This window comes from Pan paniscus, chromosome 10, assembly GCF_029289425.2.
Source record: "Pan paniscus chromosome 10, NHGRI_mPanPan1-v2.0_pri, whole genome shotgun sequence".
Classification (NCBI taxonomy): Eukaryota; Metazoa; Chordata; class Mammalia; order Primates; family Hominidae; genus Pan; species Pan paniscus.
In genome coordinates this window covers 36909027-36934833 of record NC_073259.2, presented here as the reverse complement: position 1 = coordinate 36934833, position 25807 = coordinate 36909027, and the positions used below count along the sequence as shown (strand labels likewise).

Here is a 25807-nt window from a genome sequence, read left to right as displayed (position 1 = left end):
AGGCTGGCTTTTATACTTTAAAATCATTTAAATTTCTCATAATGAGTACATATTACTTTTGTAATTTGAAAAATGCAAATTTCTATATGATTGAAGATGTTAAAGGAAAACCTACTGGCTGGGTGCAGTGGCTCATGCCTGTAATCTCAGAACTTTAGAAGGCCAAGACTGGAGCTTGAGATCAGGAGTTCGAGACCAGCCTGGGCAACATAGTGAGACCTTGTCTCTACTAAAAATAACAAAAATTAGCTGGGCATGGTGGTGTGTGCTGTAGTCTCAGCTACTGGGGAGGCTGAGGTGGGAAGATGGCTTAAGCCTGGAAGATCAAGACTGCAGTGAGCTATGATCATACCACTGCACTACGGCCTCGGTGACAGAGTGAGACTGTCTCAAAAAAAGAAGACAGACCAACCTACAGTCCAACTGTTGAATTGGAAATACTGACATGAACTTAGGATATACTTTCTTTAAAAACAAACAAAAAATACCTTATTTCCTACAGAAAACTCCAAGAAACAACGACCAACACACTAAGCAAATGAATACCTTTTGCACCCAGATTGTGATCTCTAAACATCATTTCTCCATAAAAGGAACCAGGATTTGGGGGGCAATGTCTGATCCATGTTCAGAAATGAAAATGTAAAAGATGATCTTCGGTCATCTTGTCAGACCAGAAAGCAAGGAAGCTATCAAAGACTAACAGGATCACATCCAAAGGACATAGGAGCCAACTTGAAGAGGTTCCCATTTGCCAAAGATGAGACAATGAGACATTAGTAAGGATAAAACTGAAAGTGGCCAGGCGCAGTGGCTCATATCTGTAATCCCAGCATTTTGGGAGGCCAACGCAGGCAGATCACCTGAGGTCGGGAGTTCAAAACCAGCCTGACCGACATGGTGAAACCCCATTTCTACTAAAAATACAAAATTAGCCAGGTGTGGTGGCAGGCGCCTGTAATCCCAGCTACTCGGGAGGCTGAGGCAGGAGAATCGCTTGAATCCAGGAGGCAGAGGTTGCAGTGAGCCGAGATCGCACCACTGCACTCCAGCCTGGGCAACAAGAGCGAAACTCCGTCTCAAAAAAAAAAAAAAAAAAAAAAACTGAAATTGGCTTAAACACATTAAATATATTTAAATTGAAGAGTCCATAATGACTATTTTTTAAAAACTCATCAGTCAACTTTAGAAAATGTTAATAAACAAACTAATTATTTTGAAAATGGTCATAACTGTTAATTAAAAGACTTCAGCATTTGTCTTTTCTCTCCTATACAAATTGTACCTCAGAGTAACCAAATAAGCGATGAGGGGAGTATCTTTCATAAAAAGTACTGCAGCTAAAAAAAATTAAGAAATGATAGAATTTGAGTATCACCATTTATAATCTCTAATGAAGTTCAATGAAGTAAGGGATCTAGGCAATGATTATCAACAGCTGCTGACATCATAAAAAGGAGATTAATAGACATCACATGCCCTTGATGGAAGTATACAACACTGCATAAAGCATGCTAACCAAAAATATTGAATCTGAACCTGATCATCTAGATATAACTACCAATTTGAAGAAAATATGGGAGACAGAGAACATGTTAAATGACACCACAATAATGTCAATCAATTAATCCAGTTAACTGTGGGAAACTCTACTGGACAGATGACCCAATTTCTTTAATATATAAACTACGAAGGAAAATAAGTGAGGGAAAGTCTTTTAGAAAAAGAGATTTTAGGGTGGGCATGGTGGCCTGTAATCCCAGCACTTTGAGAGGCCAAGGCGGGCGGATCGCTTGAGGTCAGAATTTCGAGACCAGCCTGGCCAACACGGTGAAACCCCATCTCTACTAAAAACACAAAAATTAGCTGGGCATGGTGATGGGCACGTGTAATCCCAGCTACCTGGGAAGCTGAGGCAGGAAAATCTCTTGAACCGGGGAGGTGGAGGTTGCAGTGAGCCAAGATCTCACCACTGCACCCCAGCCTGGGCAACAGAGCAAGACTCCTTCTCAAGAGAAAAAAAAAAAAATCAAAAGATGTTAAACATGCACTGACCAACTATAACAGACTTTATTTGGATCCTATTTTAAACATATAAGCTACTAAAAAAATCATGATACAATCAGTGAAATATGAACACCAGATATTTAATATTAAGGAATTTTTTTTTCTTTTTTTCTTTTTTGAGACAGAGTCTCACTCTGTTGCCCAGGCTGGAGTGCAGTGGCACGATCTCAGCTCACTGCAACCTCCACCCTCTGGGTTCAAGCAATTCTCCTGCCTCAGCCTCCCGAGTAGCTGGAATTACAGGCGTCTGCCACCGTGCCCAGCTAATTTTTTGTGTTTTTAGTAGAGATGGGGTTTCACCATCTTGGCCAGGCTGGTCTTGAACTCCTGACCTCGTGATCCACCCGCCTCGGCCTCCCAAAGTGCTGGGATTACAGGCGTGAGCCACCACACCCAGCCTGGAATTATTATTTTAAACGGGCAATTGGTTTTTTAAAGTCCTTATTTTTGTGCGTGTTTTTTTGTTTTCTTTTGTAGAGAAAAGGGTCTCGCTCTGTTACCCAGGCTAGAGTGCAGTTGTAAAATCACGGCTCACTGCAGCCTGAAACTCCTGGGCTCAAACAATCCTCTCAGCTCAGCCTCCCACATAGCTGGGGACTACAGGTGCGTGCCACCACATCCAGCTAATTTTTTGTTTTTCTGATGGTGGAGTCTCACTCTGTTGCCCAGGTTGGAGTGCAGTGGCGTGAACTCAGCTAACTGCAACCTCCACCTCCCAGGTTCAAGCCATTCTCCTGCCTCAGCCTCCCGAGTAGCTGAAATTACAGGCGTTTGCCACCACGCCCAGCTAGTTTTTATTATTTTAGGTAGAAACAAGGTTTCACCATGTTGGTCAGGCTGATCTCGAACTCCTAACCTCAAATGATCCTCCCACCTCGGCCTCCCAAAGTGCTGGCATTTCAGGTGCAAGCCACCATGCCTGGCCTAATTTTTAAAGTCTTTGTAGAGATGGGTTCTCACTGTATTGCTCAGGCTGGTCTTGAACTCCTGACCTCAAGTGATCCTCCCACTTCGGACTCCCAAAGTGCCAGGATTATAGGCATGAGCCACCGCACCTGCAATTCCTTATTTTTTTAGATACATGCTGATATATTTATAGGCAAAATAATATATCAAGGATTTGCTTCAAAATAATCAATAAGGGGCCGGGCTTGGTGGTTCCTGCCTGTAATCCCAGCACTTTGAGAGGCCAAGACAGGCGGATTGCTTAAGCTCAGGAGTTCGAGACCAGCCTGGGCAACATGGTTAAACCCTGTCTCTATTTAAAAACAAAAACAAAACAATAAGGGAGGTACTAGGAATATAGATGAAACAAAATTAATCATGAGCAGATAATTGCATATGGACATTCCTTATACCACTCTTGTTGCTTCTGAATACATACGAAATTTTCCATAGTAAAATGTTTCATAAAAGAGCAAATCTCAAAAAATATATATATATATTTGAAATATGATGATCCATGAGAGTTCCACCCTCATGAGGGGATTAATGCTATTATTGAGGGAGTGGGTTAGTTAACTCAGGAGTGGATTACTGATTAAAAGGATGAGTTTGGCTTGAAAAAAAAAAAAGATGATTACCGAAATGAATTTTGTATACTAATCTTTAAAGCCTAGTTCAATTTCTACTTCTTCCACGATGCCTTTCTATATTGACTTCTCTCTTATTTTGTATCTGTTTGTACTGAGCAATTGACTTAATTAAATTATACTGCATACTGTTTCCATCACAGGATCTAATCCATTATATCCTGCTCATTAATTGTTCATTTTTTATCTCTATAGCTAGCCAGTCAGTAAGGTTCTTTAACACACACAAACCCTAAAATGATTATTAAGCCTCCTAATGATCCCAAGTACCTTATCTGACACTCAAGTTGTCTCAAAAAACCTTGGGACCTATGGAAAAATACAATATTCTTCCTTATCACCCCAATAGCCACTCTGCACTAAAATTAAGTTTTTACTCTAGTAAAACATAGAATATTATCTTCTTCAAATTTTACACAGATCACACCAAAACAGTCTCTAGCCACTTAAGGCAAGCTAATACGCACCAGCTTTCCTTCTCCCAGAGTTCAAATGAGCATATTTATACTCTGTCACAGAAAGAGAATTATATACTACTAGATTTAAATAGAAGTTCTGTTAACTAACTGATAAAGTAGAGTGAAGTTATTTAATAAAAACTAGAGCTGAGAGGTGGGGCAAAAAAAAAAAAAGAAAAAGAAAAAAAAAATTGGCTGCAATACACAGAGAGCCTACCCAAAGGAAAAGTCACAAAACCCAGGAAAAAAAGAAATCACTACCTAATTGAAGACCAATTAAGACCACCTGGTCTACTGGAGTACCTACAAGCTTCAGAGATGACATATAGCCCCTTTATCCCTTTTGTAAAAAGTGTTAAGATAATTGGTTTATTCCTCTAATTATAAAAATAAATATTCTTTATGAATAGAAATAAGCTAAAGGAAAACAAAAATTTACCCCATAACCCCCTTCATAACTTTTTTGTCTCAGTAAGTTCTTTGAAGACAGCTCGTTTTTCCAAAGAAAACATGTCCCTCCCTTCTAAAACTGATGTAGGAAGAGCCAGAAGGAAGGAAAGAAAAGAAAAAAAGCACATGGGCTTAAATCAATGAGAGAATATGTAGATTTGTTTTTCAATTTTCTTTTACATTTACCATCTGTATAAATCTAGGGTCAGAATAACCACACATTCCATTTTTATGAATTATTTTTGTTGGTTAATAAATGTTTAGCATTTTTTTCTACTGTCCCTAAAATTTCTTGCTATAGTAGCAACAAGATCCTACTTTTCCAAATACCAAATCAGGTGGTAAACATATCATATTCACTTTGTATGTGTAATCTTACTCTATTTTAACTTATTTTTCATTTAAATGAATTACTCAACATAACCATTCCTTTTATCTGCCATTTCTTGTGTTGAGGCTCTACCAACTATTAATACATCAATAGATCTTCACATTACCAGGGAGGTAGTATAACCTTAAAAAAAAAACAAAAAACCTTCACATTTCATGAACAGCTAAACATACATGGAATTACTAAGGTTCTCCTCAAAGTATCCTACATAAACTCTAGTCTGAATTCAATACATGCAAAACAATTCCAGCATCATAAAATTCTCCCACAAGCACCCAAGTGTAAGGCTCACCTGATCTCAAGCTCAAATGTATTGCCTCATCCATCCAGGTGAAGTGTTAAGAAGTATATTTATTAAGAAGTATATTTAGTGGCCAGGCACAATGGTTCACGCCTATAATTCCAACACTTTGAGAGGCTGAGGCAGGAAGATCGCCTGAGGCCAGGAGTTTGAGACCAGCCTGGGCTACATGGCAAGACCCTGTCTCTGCAGAAAAATTAAAAAATTAGCCAGTCATGGTGTGTGTGCCTGTAGTCTCAGCTATGTGGGAGGATGAGGCAGAAGGATCGCTTGAGCCACAGAGGTTGAAGCTATGGTGAGCCATGATGGCACCACTGTATTACAGCCTGAGTGACAGAGCAAGACTCTGTCTCTAAATAAATAAAAAGAAACTCTATTTATAAAGTATAATTTGGAGAGACAGTAGGGAAAAAATAGTGGATTTCAATTCTACAGGAGAGCTCTACATGGTTCTAATTTGGCCAAGTAACAGAAATAATGGGAAAGCATACAATTCATCTTAATATCTGCAATTTATGTTACCAGGCAGCTCATTTCTTAAGTAATCTTAGAGCAGTCATCCACATAAAACAAAAGAATATATAAGGCACACAACTAATAAGTTAGTAAGTTAATTAAAATACCAGCTAAAATGTCTGAAAATGACCAACTTCCCCCATCAAAACAATATTTTATACTTCCTCAATAGCAATAATATGCAGGATTTTTGTTTGTTTTTTTGAGACAGCATCTCACTCTGTTGCCCAGGCTAGATGGAGTGCAGTGGTGTGATCTTGGCTGTCTGCAACCTCAGCCTCCTGAGTAGCTGGGATTACAAGTGTCCACCATCACACTCAGCTAATTTCTGTATTTTCAGTAGAGACCATGTTCACCAGGCTGGTCTCAAACTCCTGACCTCAAGTGATCCACCTGCCTCAGCCTCCCAAAGTGTTGGGATTACAGGCATGAGCCATGGCCTAATATGCAGAATTGTAACTATTTCAAAGGAACATGTTACTAACACATCATCACCTTCTGTGCAGCTTATTTATATGTTTCCACATCAAAGGAATACGCAGATACATTTAATGGGTTTCACCTTCAGTGCAAAATATTTTTGTGGACAAGACTGACATGTCTGGTTTCACGTAGAGTCCCAGAGCAGTACATTCTCAAGCTGTTGAATAAGAAGTGATTTTGATATACCAGATCCCAATTCCAAGACTAATACTATTTTGGACTTTCTAAAACATGAGACCTCATCAAGAACCATAAAACTATGCTCCAACAGAAACGTTCAATACATTGAACACCCCGATATGGTTAGGCTTTGTATCCCCACCCAAATATCACCCTGAATTGTAATACCTGGGTGTTGACGGAGAGACCTGGTGGGAGGTGACTGGGTCATAGGGGTGGTTTCCCCCATGCTGTTATTGTGATAGTCAGCGAGTTCTCACAAGAGCTGATGGTTTTATAAGGGGCTCTTCCCCCTTTGCTTCCTTCACATGCTCTCTCACCTGCTGCCATGTAAGACATGCCTGCTTTTTCTTCCACCATAATTTTAAGTTTCCTGAGGCCAACCCGGCCATTCAGAACTGTGAGTCAATTAAACCTCTTTTCTTTATAAATTACCCAGTCTCCGGCATTTCTTTATAACAGTGTGAGAACAGACAAATACACATCCTAACTTCATATGAGTTCTAGATTGTACTCACAGATCAATATGTAAAATATATATGCAGATGAATGCAAGAAGCAGGTTCAAAACACAAAGTATTGGCCGGGCGCGGTGGCTCATGCCTGTAATCCCAGCACTTTGGGAGGCCAAGGGGGGCGAATCACTTGAGATCAGGAGTTCAAGACTAGCCTGACCAACATTGTGAAACCTTGTCCCTACTAAAAATACAAAAAAATTAGCCAAGCATGGTGGCACACGCCTGTAATCCCAGCTACTTGGGAGGCTGAGGTGGGAGAATCACTTGAACCTGAGAGGCGGAGGCTGCAACGAGCCAAGATCACACTACTGCACTCCAGCCTGGGCAACAGAGTGAGATTCTGTCTCAAAGAAAAAATTAAAACAAACAAACACACAAAACCCACAAAGTATTAAAGGTCTGGGTTGAGAAGATTCCCTACCTAAGAATATTTTAATTCAGAGAGCAGAAGATATAAAGAGGGAAACAACTCTTAAGTGACTACAGCCTGGATTACCTGAGCGTAAGAGGGATATGAAAATGTATTTTTGGCCAGGCGCAGTGGCTCACATCTGTAATCCCAGCACTTTGGGAGGCCGAGGCGGGCAGATCACAAGGTCAGGAGTTCGAGACCAGCCTGGCCAACATGGTGAAACCCCATCTCTACTAAAAACACACAAAAAATTAGCCAGGCACGGGCCGGGCGCAGTGGTTCACGCCTGTAATCCCAGCACTTTGGGAGGCCGAGGTGGGCGGATCACGAGGTCAGGAGATCGAGACCATCCTGGCTAACACAGTGAAACCCCGCCTCTACTAAAAATACAAAAAAAAATTAGCCAGGCATGGTGGCATGTGCCTGTAGTCCAGCTACTTAGGAGGCTGAGGCAGGAGAATTGCTTGAACCCAGAAGGCAGAGGTTGCAGTGAGCTAAGATCATGCCACTACACTCCAGCCTGGACAACAGAGTGAGACTCTGTCTCAAAAAAAAAGAAGAAAAAGAAAAAGAAAACTTATGTCACCACCAAATTAGGTGAAAAAAAAGCAATACAATGCCAATCTTCTGTGCAATATCCCATCTCCCATGGCAAGTCACCATAACTACTCATAAATCACTTCATTATGTGAAATAATTCAGGTTAAGGCTAGGCATGGTAGCTCACGTCTGTACTCCCAACACTTTGGGATGCTGAGGTGTGAGGATCGCTTGAGCCCATGAGTTCAAGACCAGCCAGGCCAATATAGTGCAACCTTCTATTTAAAAAAAAAAAAAGCAGGCTGGGCACAGTGGCTCATGCCTGTAATCCCAGCACTTTGGGAGGCGGAGGCGGGCAGATCGCTTGAAGTCAGGAGATCAAGACCAGCCTGACCAACATGGCGAAACCCCTTCTCTACTAAAAATACAAAAATTAGCCAGGCATGGTGGCGGGCACCTGTAATCCCAGCTACTCAGGAGGCTGAAGCAGGAGAATCACTTGAACTCAGGAGGTGGAGGTTGCAATGAGCCGAGATCGCACCACTGTACTCCAGCCTGGGTGACAGAGCAAGACTCCATTCTCAAGGAAAAAACAACAACAACAACAACAACAAAAAACAAACTCAGGTTAGACACTTTATTGCTCAAGCACATCTGGGAAGACACAGAGAGTCTTAGATCTGTAATCCCCCCCTTTTTTTTTTTTTTTTTGAGATGGAGTCTCACGCTGTCACCTAGGCTGGAGTACGTGGCACGGTCTCAGCTCACTGCAACCTCCGCCTCCCAAGTTCAAGTGATTCTCCCGCCTCAGCCTCCCGAGTAGCTGAGATTACAGGCAGACACCACCATACCCAGCTAAATTTTTTTGTATTTTTAGTAGAGAACGGGTTTCATCATGTTGGTCAGGCTGGTCTTGAACTCCTGACCTCAAATGATCCACCTACCTCGGCCTCCCAGAGTGCTGGGATCACAGGCGTGAGCCACCGTGCCCAGCCCACTCTATCTTTTTTTTACTACAAATAACTAACCTCATAAAAATAACAAAGAATAGGCCAGACACAGGGGCTCATGCCTGTAATCCCAGCACTCTGGGAGGCTGAGGCGGGCTGATCACTTGAGGTCAGAACTTCGAGACCAGCCTGGCCAACATGGTGAAACCCCATCTCTACTAAAAATACAATAATTAGTCTAGCTGGGCATGGTGATGCGCACCTGTCATCCTAGCTACTGGGAAGGCTGAGGCATGAGAACTGCTTGAACCTGGGAGGCGAAGTTGCAGTAAGATGAGATCACATCACTGCACTCCAGCCTGGGCAAAGAGAAAGACTCCATTAAAAAAAAAAAAAAAAAAAACGAAAAAACCAAAAACAGAGAATTAAGAATGAGAAGCAGGCCGGGTGCGGTGTCTCACGCCTGTAATCCCAGCACTTTGGGAGGCCGAGGCAGAGAAATCAGCTCAGCTGAGGTCAGGAGTTCGAGACCAGCCTGGCCAACATGGCAAAACCCCGTCTCTACTAAAAATACAAAAATTAGCTGGGCATGGCAAGTGCCTTGAATCCCAGCTACTCGGGAGTCTGAGGCAGGAGAATCACTTGTACCCAGTAGGAGGAGGTTGCAGTGAGCCAACATCACACCACTGCACTCCAGCCTGGGTGACAAGAGCAAAACTTCGTCAAAAAAAAAAAAAAAAAAACAAAAGAAAAGAATGAGAAGCAATTTCTCTTTATAGGAACCATTCCCCATTCAAGGAATCAGGATTCCTTACAGAAACAATTGATTCTAGGTCTGGGGCAAGTAAAATACAAAGTGAGCGCAGAACCCCTTGTTGTGCCAGAGTGTAAGGAAGTGCTCAAAACATGACAGGGATGTCAAAAGGACAAAGCAGCCAGCTTGAAGGGGCTCCCTCAAGCCCCTTCGAATCAAATTTAAGACAATTTTTATATTTCTAATAATGAATATTACTGGTACTTTTAATACTAACAGTAATGGATTGTAACTTGTTGAATTTTTTTAAACTATCAAATCTATAGTTATCCTCAAAAACATAAGGGAGGAGAAAAGCTCTTCTCTTTAGAACAATACCAGCCGTAAATGCAGAGGGAATGAGAGAATGTGAAAATCAACATATTCAAAGCACCAGTGGTGCTCGCTTCCACAGCACATATACTAAAATTGGACTGATACAGAGAAGATTTAGCATGGCCCCTGACCAAGGATAACATGCAAATTAATGAAGCATTCTATTAAAAAAGGAAAAAAGAAACCACTAGTATAACAGCTTCAGACAAGGATCATCAATGGATGCTAATGTCACTGGGTAAAAGGTTGTGGAGGAAAAGAGACCCAAAATCTTAAAAGTATCATCCCACAGCTGTTTCTTAATTTTTACCAAAGGAAAAGGATCCAACATCACAAGGCCAGGGGTGGAAAAAAAAAAAAAAGCAGAAAGATTCCCTTACAATGAAGAAATCTAGCAGATATCAATTTAACCAAGCGGACTTCAATTTAACCAAGCAGACATCAATTTAACCAAGTGATCAAAGTTAACATAATCAATAATGAGACAAAGTGACATTATGTGCACACAACATCACCTGGGTAGTATTCTTGCCAAGTATATTTGACTTGAATCTAATCATGACAAATTCAAATTGTACAACATTCTTCAAAACAACTGGCCTGGACACTTCAAAAATATTAATGACATGAAAAACAAAAAAAAACAGAAGAGAACTGCTCTAGGTTAAAAGAGACTACAAACATACAACGATTAAATGCAACACATGTTCCTTGAAGGAATCCAGGATTGTGGGGGTAAGTTGTAAAGCATGTTGAGATAACTGAAGAAATTTAAATATGGACTGTTTATAATATTATTATATCACTGTAAAATATTTTGAATGTGATAGTGAACTTAATAATGGTATTGTGGAAAACACCACTGTTCTCAGGTGATACATGCTTAAGAAATTATGGAGTGAGGTATCCTGATGTCTGTAATTTATTTCCTAATACGTGAATAAAAATTCCTAATATACAGTAACACAAAAAACTGTGTGTGTGCTATGTATGTAGGGAGGGAGCAAAGAGAGGAGAGGGAAAAAGTGAGAGGGAGAGAGGAAGAGAAAAAGAGGAAGGGAGAGAACAAACATACAAATGTGGCAAAATATTATCAATTGGTAAATACAGGTAAATGTCATACCAGTGTCCACTGTATCATTCCTCCACCTTTCCTATAGGTTTGAAATTCTTCCAAATAAAATGTTGGAGCCAAAAAGAACAAGAAGCAATATTAACCAAAATACTTGGCTGCCCAATAGAAACTTGCCCTGTCCTAAAAGGCAATTTGAGATGAGGGTTAAAAGCACAGACTTCAGGCCAGGCACAATGACTCACACCTGTAATCCTAACACTGGGAGGATGAGAAGGGCTGATTCAGCCCCAGGAGTTCAAGACCAGCCTGGGCAACAAGGTGAAACCCTGTCTCTACTAAAAATACAAAAAATTAGCCGGCAGTGGTGGCACATGCCTGTAGTCCCAGCTACTCGAGAGGATGAGGCAGGAAAATCACTTGAATCTGAGAGGTGGAGGTTGCAGTGAGCTGAGACTGCGCCACTGCACTCCAGCCCGGGCAACAGAGTGAGACTCTGTCCCCCCCGCCCCCCAAAAAAAAGCCAGCCGGGCATGGTGACTCACACTTGTAATCCCAGCACTTTGGGAGGCCAAGGAGGGCAGGTCATGAGGTCAGGAGATCAAGACCAGCCTGGCCAACATGGTGAAACCCCATCTCTACTAAAAATACAAATTAGCCAGGTGTGGTGGCGGGCACCTGTAGTCCCAGCTACTCAGGAGGCTGAGGCAGGCTGAGACAGGAGAATTGCTTGAACCCAGGAGGCGGAGGTTGCAGTGAGCCGAGATCCCACCACTGCACTCCAGCCTGGGCGACAGAATGAGACTCTGTCTCAACAACAACAAAAACAAAAAAAGCCTAGGTAATCCCAGCACTTTGGGAGGCCAAGGTGGGTGGATCACCTTAGGTCAAGAGTTTGAGACCAGCCTGACCAACATGGTAAATCCCCATCTCTACTAAAAATACAAAATTAGGCCTGTAATCCCAGCTACTTGGGAGGCTGAGGCAGGAGAATCGATTGAGCCCAGGAACCGGATGTTGCAGTGAGTAGAAATCCCGCCACTGCACTCCAGCCTGGGCTACAGGGCGAAATTCCATTTCAAAAAAAAAAAAGAGAGAGACTTCCACATGAAACTGGGTTTATATCCTGGCCACATGATGATGGTCATATAATCTAACCTAACTTCCCTAAGCCTCACTGTGAAATGGGGATAATACAATACTATTCCATGAGGATTATTATTCTGAGGATTAAATGATCTAATATGTATAATTTGTTACTATACTCCCATGACATTATCACATTATTTGTTCTTTTTTTGTATGTCTTGGCAACTTACAGGTCACTGTCAAAATTTTTGCCAAATATATCCAAAATCAAAGAATTATAATGCATTCCATCCAAGGACCAATAACAGTCCTCCATTGGCACAAATAAGTGAGAACTAACATTCTCTAAAGAATATAGCATGTGATGGGAAATGTAGCTTACCATCTTATGTTTGCTCCTTCCTCAAAATATTACTGGGTTATCTGTCAGGAATGGGCATAGGCTACCTTGGTCCCAAAAATGTCAATCTTAACATTAAAATCCAATGCTATCAGGCCAGGAGTGTTCTTAAAATTCTGGTATTTCCTGGGGCTCGATGTCAACTCTCCTATCACTTTCTTAAGTTTGCCCTGAGTAACCCTGTTCCCTATCACAGATTTAACCTTCTTGTGGAGATTACTTCCAAATCTAAATACCCCTGCCTCTCTCTAGCACTCCAGATCCATTTAGACAACTAGCTGCTAGACATTTCCAAAAGTGAACTCTCTACCAACATTTCCTCTAATCCCAAACCTACCCTTTTCTTATCTCAGTAAGCAACACCACCCAGTTCGCCCAAGACACAAACCTGAGCGTCATCCATCCACAATTCCTCCCCTCTTCCCACATTTAAACAATCTCCAAATTCTGGAACCATCTCACATTCATCTGCTCTTTTCAGCTCTGTTTCCTCTCCTCTATTCTCATTACTTCTGCGCAGAACATTTAGTTAACGGGGCAAGGCCTCCAGAGCTTTCTTTTGCCTTCAGCAGAGCAACTGGCAATATTCCCAACAGTGGTTGCGCAGGCTGCCGTTGGTCTTTGTCCTTGTACAACTAAAAGTCTTTAGCCTATCTTTGATGGACATGTAGTGACAGTGGAAAGGAAACTAATTGTTTCAAGCTACTGAGATACGGAGACTGTTTTTTACCCAGCATACTCTAGGCTACCCTGACTTTGATATCTTCTTTTTTTTTTTTTTTTTTGTAAACGGAGTCTCTGTCGTCCAGGCTGGAGTACAGTGGTGCGATCTCAGCTCACCGCAACCTCTGTCTCCCCAGTTCAAGTGATTCTCCTGCCTCAGCCTCCCCAGTAGCTGGGATTACAGGCACCCACCACCACGCCCAGCTAATTTTTTGTGTGTATTTTTGGTAGAGATGGGGTTTCACCATATTGGCCATAGTGATCTCAAACTCTGACTTCAGGTGATCTGCCCACCTTAACCTCCCAAAGTCCTGGGATAACAGGCATGAGTCACTGCACTCGGCCTCAGTATCTCTTATATAGACTACAATAGCCTCCTAACCAGTGTCACTTCCTCTACTCTAAATCCAGTATAAGCATTTCTTCAAATTGCTGCCAGTTTCCTTTGTAAAATACAAAATAATCATTTCATTTCTCTGATTAAAAATCTTCAGTTCACCTTTGTCTCATATGCCAAATTCCTTAATATAGCTTGTAAAGCCCACCATAAAATCAGGCCCTAAATATATCTTTCTCTTCAGTCATTCAAAATACTGCCCCATATATACCATCCATATTCTCCTTTCCTTTTTTTTTTTTTTTTGATACAGATTCTTGCTCTGTCACCCAAGCTGGAGTACAGTGGTGTGATCTTGGCTCACTGCAACCTCCGCCTCCAGGGTTCAAGAGATTCTTGTGCCTCAGCCTCCCCAGCACCTACGATTACAGGCAAGTGCCACCATGCCTGGCTAATTTTTTGTATTTTTAGTTGAGACAGGGTTTTATCAGGTTGGCCAGGCTGGTCTTGAACTCCTGATCTCATGATCTGCCCGCCTCGGCCTCCCAAAGTGCTGGGATTACAGGCATGAGCCACTGTATCTGGCCATCTTTTTTTTTTTTTAGAGACAGGGTCTCACTCTGTTGACCAGCCTGGGGTACAGTGGTGCAATCATACCTCACTGCAACCTCAAACTCCTGGGCTCAAGTGATCCTCCCACCTATCTCTCAAGTAGCTGGGATAAAAGGTGCATGCCACCACATCCAGCTAATTGCTTTAACTTCTGGTAGAGGTGGGTGTCTCACAATGTTGCCCAGATTGCTTTCAAACTCCTGACATGATGTAATTCTCCCGCCTTGACCTCCCAAGGCACTAGGATTACAGGTGTAAGCCACCGTGCCCAGCCTCATACCATATTCTTTAATACCTCTAGGTCTTTGCCCAGGCTATTGTATCTGCTTGAAATGCTCCCCCACCTTTACACTACCCCATGATATCTTTGCCTGCCTAGCCATACAAGTACCCTCAGCAGCTATCTCTCCCACTCTCTCAACAGCTATTCGAACTTGCCTCTCTTCTCAAGGCCCCTATTCAACCAACCTGCCTTACGCTAAGACATCAGCTCCCTGACCCAAAAAAATAAGTCTCCTACATCACAAGTAATATAAAGGTCATAAGGCAGAAACTCTCTCAAATTCCTTTGTTTAGATACCAAACATTTCTCCCCACCCCTTTCCTGACCTTTTCCTTCTCTTAATGAAGGGGATAATAATTCTACCCCTACTTTAGATTGCATCTTCTCTACAGGCTCAAGAACTTCATTCTGTTATCATGGCTCTGTATTGTCTTGCTCATTCTCCTGTATATATAAATATGCTCGAGTTTGTCATCTTAAAAAACTCTTCCTTGCACATTCCCTCTAATTACTGTCCTCTCTCTCCATCTCTTTGCAGTCATCTTGAAAGACAAAGTTTGTTTTTTCTCTCCTCCCATTTATTCCTCAAAATGTTATCATCATTCTAATGACCCTGCTCTCACTGAAGACACCAATGACCTGACTGTCAAATCCAGTGAGTTATTTTCTGTCCTTATCCTACTTGGTCTTTCTACCACCTGTGGTACTACTGCCTTCCTCCTCCTTGAAACTCCTCCTAGTTCTCATTACACACACTTTACTGGTTTTCTTTCTTTTTTTTTTTTTTTAATAGAGATGAGGTCTCATTATATTGCCCAGGCTGGTCTCAAATTCCTGGCCTCAAGTAATCCTCTCGCCTAGGCCCATAGTATTGGGATTACGGGCGTGAGCCACTGTGCCCAGCCTTTACTAGTTTTCCATCTATCTTTAGGCCTCCTCAGATTTCTTCTGGGGCTCCACTTCTACCAGTCACACCTTTAACTACCAGTGTTCTCTAAGTCCTCTCCTCAGCCTGCAGCTCTTCAGTCTCAACATGCCTCTTAGCTGACCCAAACCATCACTTCAACTACAACGTATATACTACTATACTGCTGACTCCCAAATCTCTCTCCAGTCCCAACTTCTCTACCTCTGGACTGGTATATCCAACTACCTAGCAGGCATTTCCATACGGTTCCACAGGTACCTCAAATTCAACCATTCAAAAACCAAACATCTCATCTTTTGTTCCCAAATGTGCATCTTCCTATATTCCCTAATTTATAAATGGAAGTCACTAGCCACCTTAGCATGGAACCCAGAAAACTAGAAGTCATCCAAGAGCTCATCCTTCTCATTACTACTATTATCCTCTCTCTTGCTCTGTAGCTTTGTCAATCACGCATGCACACATCTCCATGTCTAACAGATTCTTTTTTTTTTTTTTTTTTTCTGAGACAGAGTTTTGCTCTTGTTGCCCAGGCTGGTGTCTCGGCTCACAGCAACCTCCGCCTACCAGATTCAAGCAATTCTCCTGCCTCAGCCTCCCGAGTAGCTGGGATTACAGGCATGCACCACCACTCCCGGCTAATTTTGTATTTTTAGTAGAGATGGGTTTCTCCATGTTGGTCAAGCTGGTCTCCAACTCCCGACCTCAGGTGATCCGCCCACCTCAGCCTCCCAAAGTGCTGGGATTACAGGTGTAAGCGACCATACCCGGCTTTTTTTTTTTTTTTTTTTTAAAGACAGGGTCATCACTTCTCGGCCTTTTGGCTAAGATCAAGCGTAGTAAAAGACAGGGTCTCACTCTATTGCTCAGGCTGGAGTGCAGTGTGGTGGGATTGTGGCTTACTGCAGCCTTGATTCCCAGGTTTAGGTAATCCTCCCACCTCAGCCTCCCAAATAGCTGGGACTATAGGTGTGTGCCACCAGGCCCAGCTAATTTTTCTTATATTTCTTTAGAGGCAGGTTCTCACTAAGTTGCCCCAGGCTAGTCTCGAACTGGGCTCAAGAGATCCTCCCACCTCAGCCTCCCAAAGTGCTGGATTATAGGTGTGAGACACTACACCCAGCCTATCTATTAAATATCTCATGGTGGCTCATGCCTGTAATCCCAGCACTCTGGGAGGCCAAGGGGGGTGGATCACCTAAGATCAGGAGTTCACGACCAACCTGACCAACATGGTGAAACCCATCTCTACTAAAAATACAAAAATTAGCCGGGTGTGGTGGCGTGCACCTGTAATCCCAGCTACTCAGGATGAGGCAGGAGAATCGCTTGAACCCGGGAGGCAGAGGTTGCAGTGAGCCAAAATGTGCCACTGCACTCCAGCCTGGGAGACAGAGGGAGACTCCGCCTAGCAAAAAAAAAAAAAAAAAAATTTGAGTCCATCTATCCCTGTGCACTTGCATGACTACTTTAGACCCTATTTCTTATCTAGATTATTGTGATCCTCCCTAAACTGGACTCCCTAATTCCAGTCTATTTTCCAATCCAGTCTCCAAATTGCTATAAGAGATATTTTTAAAAAGTAAATCCTTCAGTAGCTTTCATAGTTTAAGACAAAACTCGAACTTTTTAGCCTATCAAATAAGGACTTCAAGATCAGGCACCTAGGTACCTCTCTAGTCTTTTCTGTAATTCCCACAAGAATCCCATATGTAGCCTCATCCCATTCCGTGCAGTTTGGCAAAGACTCTGTTACCCTGCTCTATACCTCCGTAATTTACATAGGCAGTGCCTCCCCAGAACTTTCCTCCCCATACTTCACCTAGCTAACTCCCAGGTAGTTAAGGAAAAGCCAGAAAGGCTGACAGGGGCCAGATCATAAAGAGTTTTTGTAGGCCATAATCTTAGTAAGTCCTTCAAGAGATACATATGCCACTAGGTTTAAGAACGAGAGATAGGGAGAATACAACAGAAATTTTCAGGAAAATGAACATTTAAAGGACAGGGGCCAGGTGCCGTAATTCACATCTACAATCTCAGCACTTTGGGAGGCCAAGGCAGGACAGGACGACTGCTTGAGCCCAAGCGTTCAAGACCAGCCTGGGCAACACAGGAAGAACTCATCTCTACAAAATTAAAAAATAAAATTAGCTGGATGTGATGGTGTGTACCTGTAGTCCCAGCTACTTGGGAGCCTTGAGCCCAGGAGGTCGAGACAGCAGTGAGTCATGATCATGCCAGTTTACTCCAGCCTGGGCAACAGAGCAAGACCCTGTGTCAAAATAAAAAATAAAAATAAAAAAATATATAAATGAAGAATGGGCAGGAGAAAAAGAGCCAGGAAAGCAACTAAAAAAGTATAGCATCACCAAATATTTGAAGAAGGAGAGGGGTCAACAGTAATGAATGCTGCAAAAACAACAGAGTAAGAAAAGGATGAAAAGAGATCTGTGGCCGGGCGCGGTGGCTCATGCCTGTAATCCCAGCACTTTGGGAGGCCAAGGCAGGTGGATCACCTAAGGTCAGGAGTTCAAGACCAGGCTGGCAAACATGGTGAAACCCCCCCATCTCTACTAAAAATGCAAAAATTAGCCAGGCACGGTGGCGCACCCCTGTAATCCCAGCTACTAAAGTGGGAGACTTGCTTGAACCCAGGAGGCGGAGGGTGCAGTGAGCCGACATCATGCCACTGCACTCCAGCCTGGGCAACAGAGCAAGACCCTGTCTCAAAAAAAGAAAGAAAAGAGATGTGTTAAATTTTACAAGGTCTCCCATATTCTTCCCATTGATTTTGACGGTTGCTGGGAGCTGTCTCTACCAACAGCATTAGAAACTTTAAGTGGGCCAGTCGTGGTGCCTCACGCCCAGCACTTTGGGAGGCCGAGGCAGGTGGACTGTCTGAGCCCGGGAGTTTGAGACCACCCTGGCCAACATGGTGAAACCCCATCTCTACTAAAAATACAAAAATTAGCCAGACGTGGTGGCGGGCACCTGTAATCCCAGCTACTCGGGAGGCTGAGGCGATTGCTTGAACCCAGGAGACAGAGGTTGCAGTAAGTCGATATCATACCACTGCACTCCAGCCTGGGCAACAGAGCAAGACTGTCTCAATAAAAAAAAAAAAAAAAAAAAGGCCAGGTGCAGTGGCTCACACCTGTAATCCCAGCCCTTTGGGAGGCTGAGGCGGGAAGATCACCTGAGGTCAGGAGTTCGAGGCCAGCCTGACCAACATGGAGAAAACCCATCTCTACTAAAAATACAAAATTAGCCAGGTGTGGTGGCACATGCCTGTAATCCCAGCTACTTGGGAGGCTGAGGCAGGAGAATCGCTTGAACCCAGGAGTCGGAGGTTGCGGTGAGCCGAGATCGCGCCATTGCACTCCAGCCTGGGCAACAAGAGCAAAACTCTGTCTCCAAAAAAAAAAAAAAAAAAAGGAACAAAGAAACTGTAAGTGAACACTTCTCATGGGTATACATTCACCTGCTACAGTGCTACAGGCTGGAGTACAGTGGCGTGATCTCAATCACTGCAACTTCCGCCTTCCAGGTTCAAGCAATTCTCATGCCTCAGCCTCCCGAGTAGCTGGGATTACAGGCATGTGATACCATAACACCCAGCTAAGGTCTTGTATTTTTAGCAGAGATGGGGTTTCATTATGTTAGCCAGGCTGGTCTTGAACTCCTGACCTCAAGTGACCCACCCGCCTCAGCCTCCCAAAGTGCTGGAATTACAGGCGTGAGCCACCACACCTGACCATATATTTCAAATGTGCCTACCATTAAATTTGGATTGTCACTGCCTTAATTACTTTCCTCCTAGTCTTCTGTTATTAATCCTGTAAGCTTTCACAAGTCTGACCCATCCTTTTCCAAGACACCAAGGATTTCTTGATGCCCATACTGTTCCTCATAAACAAAAAACATAAATTCTTACAATTGTCATACACAACAAAGACACAGGCCCAACAAAAATATGAACTGTATTTTTTGAAAACCTAGCCTTTTTGGGGTTTTTAAGAGACAGGCTCTCATTCTATCACCCAGGCCAGAGTATGGTGGCACAATCATAGCTCACCGCAGCTGCAAACTTCTGGGCTCAAGCAATCCTCCCGCCTCAGATTCCCAAAGTGCTGCACTACAGGTATGAACCACCAAGCCAAACCTATACAATATTTTTAATAACTGTGCACGTAAAACAAAGTTTTGACTGTAATTTGTCACATGAGCCTGGGCAACAAAGTGAGACTCCGTCTCAAAAAAATAAATAAATAAAAAGAAATTATTCAGTCAGGTGCGGTGGCTCACGCCTGTAATCCCAGCACTTCAGGAGGCTGAGGTGGGCGGATCACCTGAGCTCGGGAGTTCGAGACCAGCCTGACCAACATGGAGAAACTCTGCCTCTACTAAAAATACAAAATTAGCCAGGTGTGGTGGTGCATGCCTGTAATCCCAGCTACTGGAGAGGCTGAGGCAGGAGAATCACTTGAACCCAGGAGGCAGAAGTTGCGGTGAGCCGAGATCGTGCCATTGCACTCCAACCTGGGCAACAAGAGCGAAACTCCGTCTCAAAAAAAAAAAAAAAAAATTATTCACAAAATGAGAACTACTAATATAATTCTAGAAGATGCAGTTATTTCTTTACACTAATAATATCAGAACTATGTCCAGTCAAATGCATAGCAGATCCCCAATTCTTGCACCTCCCATTAACTGTTCTCTCCTAGGCCTGGCAGCTTTCAATGTCCTTGCAAAGGTTTAAGCAAAAGCCTTAGCCTTGCCACTAGCATTCCTACAAAGTGTTAAAAGCACACTTCAGGCCGGGCGTAGCGGCTCACAACTGTAATCCCAGCACTTTGGGAGGCCGAGGCAGGCGAATCACCTGAGGTCAGGAGTCCAAGACCAGCCTGGCCAACATGGTGAAACCCTGTCTCTACAAAAAAACAAAAATTAGCCGGGCATGATGGCAGGTGGCTATAATCCAGCTAGTTGGGAGGTTGAGGCAGAAGAATCGCTTGAACCTGGGAGGCAGAGGTTGTAGTGAGCTGAAATCAGGACACTGCACTCCAGCCTGGGAGATACAGCAAGACTCTGTCTCAAAACGAAAAACGCACACTTCACTCCCTTTGCCTTCCTGAGCTAAAGAAGAGTAGCCAAACCGCCCCAAAGAGGAATCTCATCCAGGTTACTCTAGCCGGAAGATCAATGGAGGTAACTAATGTACCAACCAAGAAACTAAGGAAAGATAGGTCAGGCGCGGTGGCTCATGCCTGTAATCCCAGCACTTCAGGAGGCCGAGGCGGGCAGATCACCTGAGGTTAGGAGTTCGAGAGTGGCCTGGCCAACATGACAGAACCCTGTATCTACTAAAAATACAAAAATTATCCAGGCGTGGTAGCCGATGCCTGTAATCCCAGCTACTTGGGAGGCTGAGGTAGGAGAATCCCTTGAATCCGGGAGGCAGAGGTTGCAGTGAGCCAAGATCACACCATTGCACTCCAGCTTGGGCGACAGAGCGAAACTCCATCTCAAAAAAATTAATTAATTAATTAATTAAGGAAAGATAAAATGAGGGATAACCCACAGAATTTAGGGTGCCTGCTCCTTTTTATCCTCAAACTTAGCATAGATTTAGTTGCTAAAAATGCCCCCCAAAATCAATCTGTGAAAAAAGGATCAAGTGTTCTCTAGAACTGAACATTCTACCATTGTTAGAGAAACCTATTCTTAAAGTTTTTAAGCTCAACTGTCTCTACATGAATTGGTGGGGGTGAGGGTAGGAACTAGCCCATAAAGACAGAACTATAAATATTAACATCTTCAGGCTACTGAAAAACTCAAAGTGGAACCAGCCTGCTCAGCTAGGTAGGGTCAGAGAAGTAACGAGTGATATTTGTCTTGGCAGGGACATGAACAAACCTCAAGGGAAGAGCATGAAGTAGGTAAAAATTCTAGCCACATGAAATCTGAGATAAGACTACCAACACCAAAGACTTCCACACTCCATCCTCTTCTCTGCCCTCAGAGTATTTTCATTCAATGGCCCCAAAGCACGAGATGTTTGTCCAAAGAGAAACATCCCCAGAAAAAACATCTCAACATCTCTCAATGAGTACCTTAGAAAACCAGGTTTTCCTAGTGAAAACCCATCCCACCCTTCCAAGGACAACTAATCACGATGAAAAATTCATGGAAAGAGTTCAAGGAAAAAACTCCTCCTTACCTACTCAGTCAATAAATCTGTTGTGCACTTTACTGAACATCAAGTGCTGTGCTAAGTGCTGAGGATACGGAAATTAATAAAACAAAAATGTGGCTGGGCACAGAGGCTCACGCCTACAATCCCAGCACTTTGGGAGGCCGAGGCAGGAGGATCACCAGGTCAGGAGTTCAAGACCAGCCTGACCAACACGGTGAAACACCATCTCTACTAAAAATACAAAAATTAGTTGGGCGTGGTGGCGCGTGCCTGTAATCCTAGCTACTCAGGAGGCTGAGGCAGGACAATCACTTGAACCCGGGAGGTGGAGGTTGCAGTGAGCTGACATCGTGCCACTGCACTCCAGCCTGGGCGACAGACCGAGGTTCTGTCTCAAAAAAAATAAATAAATAATAAAATAAAATAAATAAATAAAACAAAAATGCCTGCTCTCCTGAAGCTTTTTTTTTTGAGACAAAGTCTCAGTCTGTTGCCCAGGCTGGAGTGCAGTGGCACGATCTCGGCTCACTGCAACCTCAGCCTCCCGGGTTCAAGCCATTCTCCTGCCTCAGCCTCCCAAGTAGCTGGGACTACAGGCGTGTACCACCATACCCAGCTAATTTTTGTATTTTTAGTAGAGATGGGGTTTCACCATGTTGGCCAGGCTGGTCTCGAACTTCTAACCTCAGGTGATGCCCCATCCTTGGCCTCCCAAAGTGCTGGGACTATAGGTGTGAGCCACTGCGCCTGGCCCTGAAGCTTTCTACTAGGGGAGATTAAAATACATAATATGTTATAGGTTGATAACGGTTAAGGCGGAAAATAAAGCAGAAAAGGGGGATAGAGAGTTATGTAAATGTGTATGCAGGAGGGGCTTTGCCATCCAGATAACCAAGGGAATATCACTGTTAAGAGTGACATTTGGGCCAGGCGCAGTGGCTCACACCTGTAATCCCTACACTTTGGGATTACACTTTGGGAGGTGGAGGTGGGTGGATCACTTAGGGTCAGGAGTTGAAGACCAGCCTGGCCAACATATAGTGAAACCCTGTGTGTACTAAAAATACAAAAAAATTAGCCAGGCATGGTGGCAGGCACCTGTAATCCCAGCTACTCAGGGGGCTGAGGCAGGAGAATCGCTTGAACCCAGGAGGTAGAGGTTGCAGTGAGCCGAGATCATGCCACTGCACTCCAGCCTGGGTGACAGAGCGAGACTCCATCTCAAAAAAAAAAAGAGTGAAATTTGAGTAAAGACCTGAAGGAGATGAGGGGACAGACAGGCTATGCTCTTACACAGCTTTGTAAGAGAAAGGTAATTCAGGAAGAGGAAACAAGAGCATAGACCCTGAGGCAGAAGTGTGCCTAGTGTGCTCAAGGAACAGCCAGAGGCCAGTGTGCATGTTAGGGGAAAAGGGTGCCACAGATCTAGAGCTTTAAAGCTAAGATTGGTTTGGCTGGGCGCGGTGGCTCATGCCTGTAATCCCAGCACTTTGGGAGGCCGAGGTGGGCAGATCACAAGGTCAGGAGATCGAGACCATCCTGGCTAACACAGTGAAACCCGTCTCTACTAAAAATACAAAACATTAGCCAGGTATGGTGGGGGGTGTGGTGGGGGGCGTGGTGGGGGGGCGCCTGTAGTCCCAGCTACCCAGGAGGCTGAGGCAGGAGAATGGCATTAACCCAGGAGACAGAGCTTGCAGTGAGCCGAGATTGCACCACTGCGCTCCACCCTGGGTGACATAGCGAGAAAAGAACAACAACAAAAAAAAGTAACATTGGTTTTTATTTTGAAAGAGAAAGGAAGCCATCTCCTGTCTTAATTTTCCATTAAAAAATATTAGGCATGCTATTATTATTTTTTTTTTTGAGACAGTCTCTCGCTCTGTTGCCTAGGCTGGAGTACAGTGGCACGATCTTGGCTTACTGCAAAATCCGCCTCCTGGGTTCAAATGATTCTCCCACCTCAGCCTGCCAAGAAGCTGAGATTACAGGTGCCTGCCACCACGCCTGGCTACTTTTTGTATTTTTAGTAGAGACGGGGTTCCACCATGTTGGCCAGGCTGGTCTCAAACTCCTGACCTCAGGTGATCCACCTGCCTTGGCCTCCCAAAGTGCTGGGATTACAGCGTGAGCCACTGTGCCCGGCCAGTCAGGCATGCTATTTTTATTTGTCAAAATTTTTTAAAACTTTACATTGTGAAGCTCTGCCAAGAGCAATGGCTCACGCCTGTAATCCCAGTGCTTTTGGGAGTCTGAGGCCAGAGGATCACTTGAGGCCAGGAGTTCAAAACCAGCCTGGGCAACATAGCAAGATCCCATCCCTACGAAAAAAAAATTGTGAAGCTCTACTAATCATATAATGGACACAAAGACAAATGGAACTTCAACTCTGAAATTTAACTTGTTAGGAGTTCATCAGGCCTTCAAGAAAAAAGTTATCTTTTCTCTCAACTCTCTGAGAACAGCAACAGGGTAAGAAAAATACAACTAAAAACTGAACTGAATTAATCTAACCGGCCACTTTTCACCACTATTTAAACTTTTTGTCTTTCCCGGCGCGGTGGCTCAAGCCTACCACTTTGGGAGGCCAAGGCAGGTGGATCACTTGAGCCCAGGAGTTCCAGACCAGCCTGGGCAGCAAGGTGAAACCCCTGTCTCTACAAAAATCAGCCAGGAGTGGTGGCTCACGCCTGTACTCCCAGCTACTTGGGGGGCTGAGGTAGGAGGATGGCTTGAGGCCAGGAGGCAGAGGTTGCATTGAGCCGAAAAGGAACCACTACACTCCATTCTGGGTGACAGACTGAGACCCTGTCTCAAAAAAAAAAATACAACCTTTTGTCTTGATACCCCAGCAACAAAAAGGGGGGCGGGGGTGGGGGGGGAATATTGGTGGAACAAAAAAAAAAAAAAGCATTAGGAAGAAGAGCCACAAATAATTCAACTGCAAATCTATCTAAAAATACAAGAAAATGCTAGGAATTTGTGATATTCCTGAAGTGAAACCTGTCACTTTCCTCCTTCCTTGAGTCTCCACGTGGCTTACGCATATCAGACAGGACTCAGGCTTCTCAATCTTAGTTATCTATTTGAACAACATTATGTACAAGGATATTCATCCAACTGGGATCTGAATTCAAACTTTTCCACTTTTCTTTCTTCCGTTTTAACGCAGTTCTGGGATTGTTATTCGGTCATTTCTCATCATTATCCAATGACAATTCACTCTAAGTCAGTATTCCCGGTAGTTCCGAGCCTTAATGGCCACAAATGTTGAAAAATGTTAGCTCTACGGGAAAACGAATCGAAGCGTTTTCAGGGGCTCGAGTAGTTATGAGCTTAGTGTAGGCCCAAGTTTTAAGCTATAGAAACATCTCCCTGTATGTGCCAACTCAAATCCCCGTCCCTGTAAGAAACCTGGACACCAGCATGATTTTAAACACTTCTACACCTCTCCGTCCTATTTTTCCATGCTCCACGCTCGAAGGAAAACCGCCACCCAAGAAACACACGGAGCTAGCCACCCCGAAGCACTGGAAGGGCGCAATAGTTTTTAGGTCACCCCGCAAAGGCCACAGGTGGCGCCACCCCCCTGCCCCCGCACCGCCGCCCTCCGCCCCGCGCCCCCAGCTTCTCTCCAGCAGCGCACACTTGGAGCAGTCCTTCCCGCGGCCATCCGACCCTGACCCATCGTCCCCGGGACCGGCTGCCGGGCGCGAGGAACCCAGGCCGCGGGGCCTCCTCGCGCCCGCCCGTGCGGCCGCCACGCCCCCTCCCCACAGGCCGTCCGGGCCGCCCGCCCCCTCGGCCGGGAGGTGGCCTCACCTCGCACGGGCCTTGGCGGGGAGGGCGCCCACGTCTCCGCCCGCCGCCCGGGCCCACGGCCGCTCGGCTGCGGCTCGGCCCCGACGGCCGGCGGCGGCGCGCTTCTGGGGGCGGGCTTTTCTCGGCCGGGGCTTTCCCGGGGCCGAGGGCTGGAAAGCAGGGGGGACTGGGACGGGGGAGGGGAAAGGGGCTTGGGAAGGAGGGGGGAGAGGGGAAGAAAAGGGGGGAACCAAACCCGGAAAGGGAGAAAAGGGGGGAGGGGAAAATCAGAAGGGGAAGAAAAGCCCAGAGTCCGCCCCCCGCTGCGGCTGCGCGCTACGTCACTACGTCCGGCGTTGTCGTCACCTCGTCCTGCGTT

At 44.4% G+C, this 25807-nt stretch overlaps 1 protein-coding gene and 1 non-coding gene across 26 annotated transcripts in view; one reads left to right on the top strand and one right to left on the bottom strand.

The window, feature by feature from the left end:
* R3HDM2 (R3H domain containing 2) overlaps window positions 1-25774 on the bottom strand; it is a 177596-nt gene extending 151822 nt beyond the window's left edge. For 10 of the 25 annotated variants that reach the window (XM_034935602.3, XM_034935611.3, XM_034935587.3 and 7 more), the window contains exon 1: window positions 25450-25774. The gene's annotated coding sequence lies outside the window, so the exon portion shown is untranslated. Of the gene's footprint in view, window positions 1-17602; window positions 18050-25449 lie in introns of those variants that run through there. The other 15 variants (XM_034935586.3, XM_034935596.3, XM_034935590.3 and 12 more) reach the window with 6 other exon arrangements.
* On the top strand, window positions 10051-10158 carry LOC112436739 (U6 spliceosomal RNA). Its single transcript, XR_003025444.1, has one exon. It is a non-coding gene; the product is annotated as a U6 spliceosomal RNA (small nuclear RNA).
* Window positions 25775-25807: the final 33 nt, after the last annotated feature.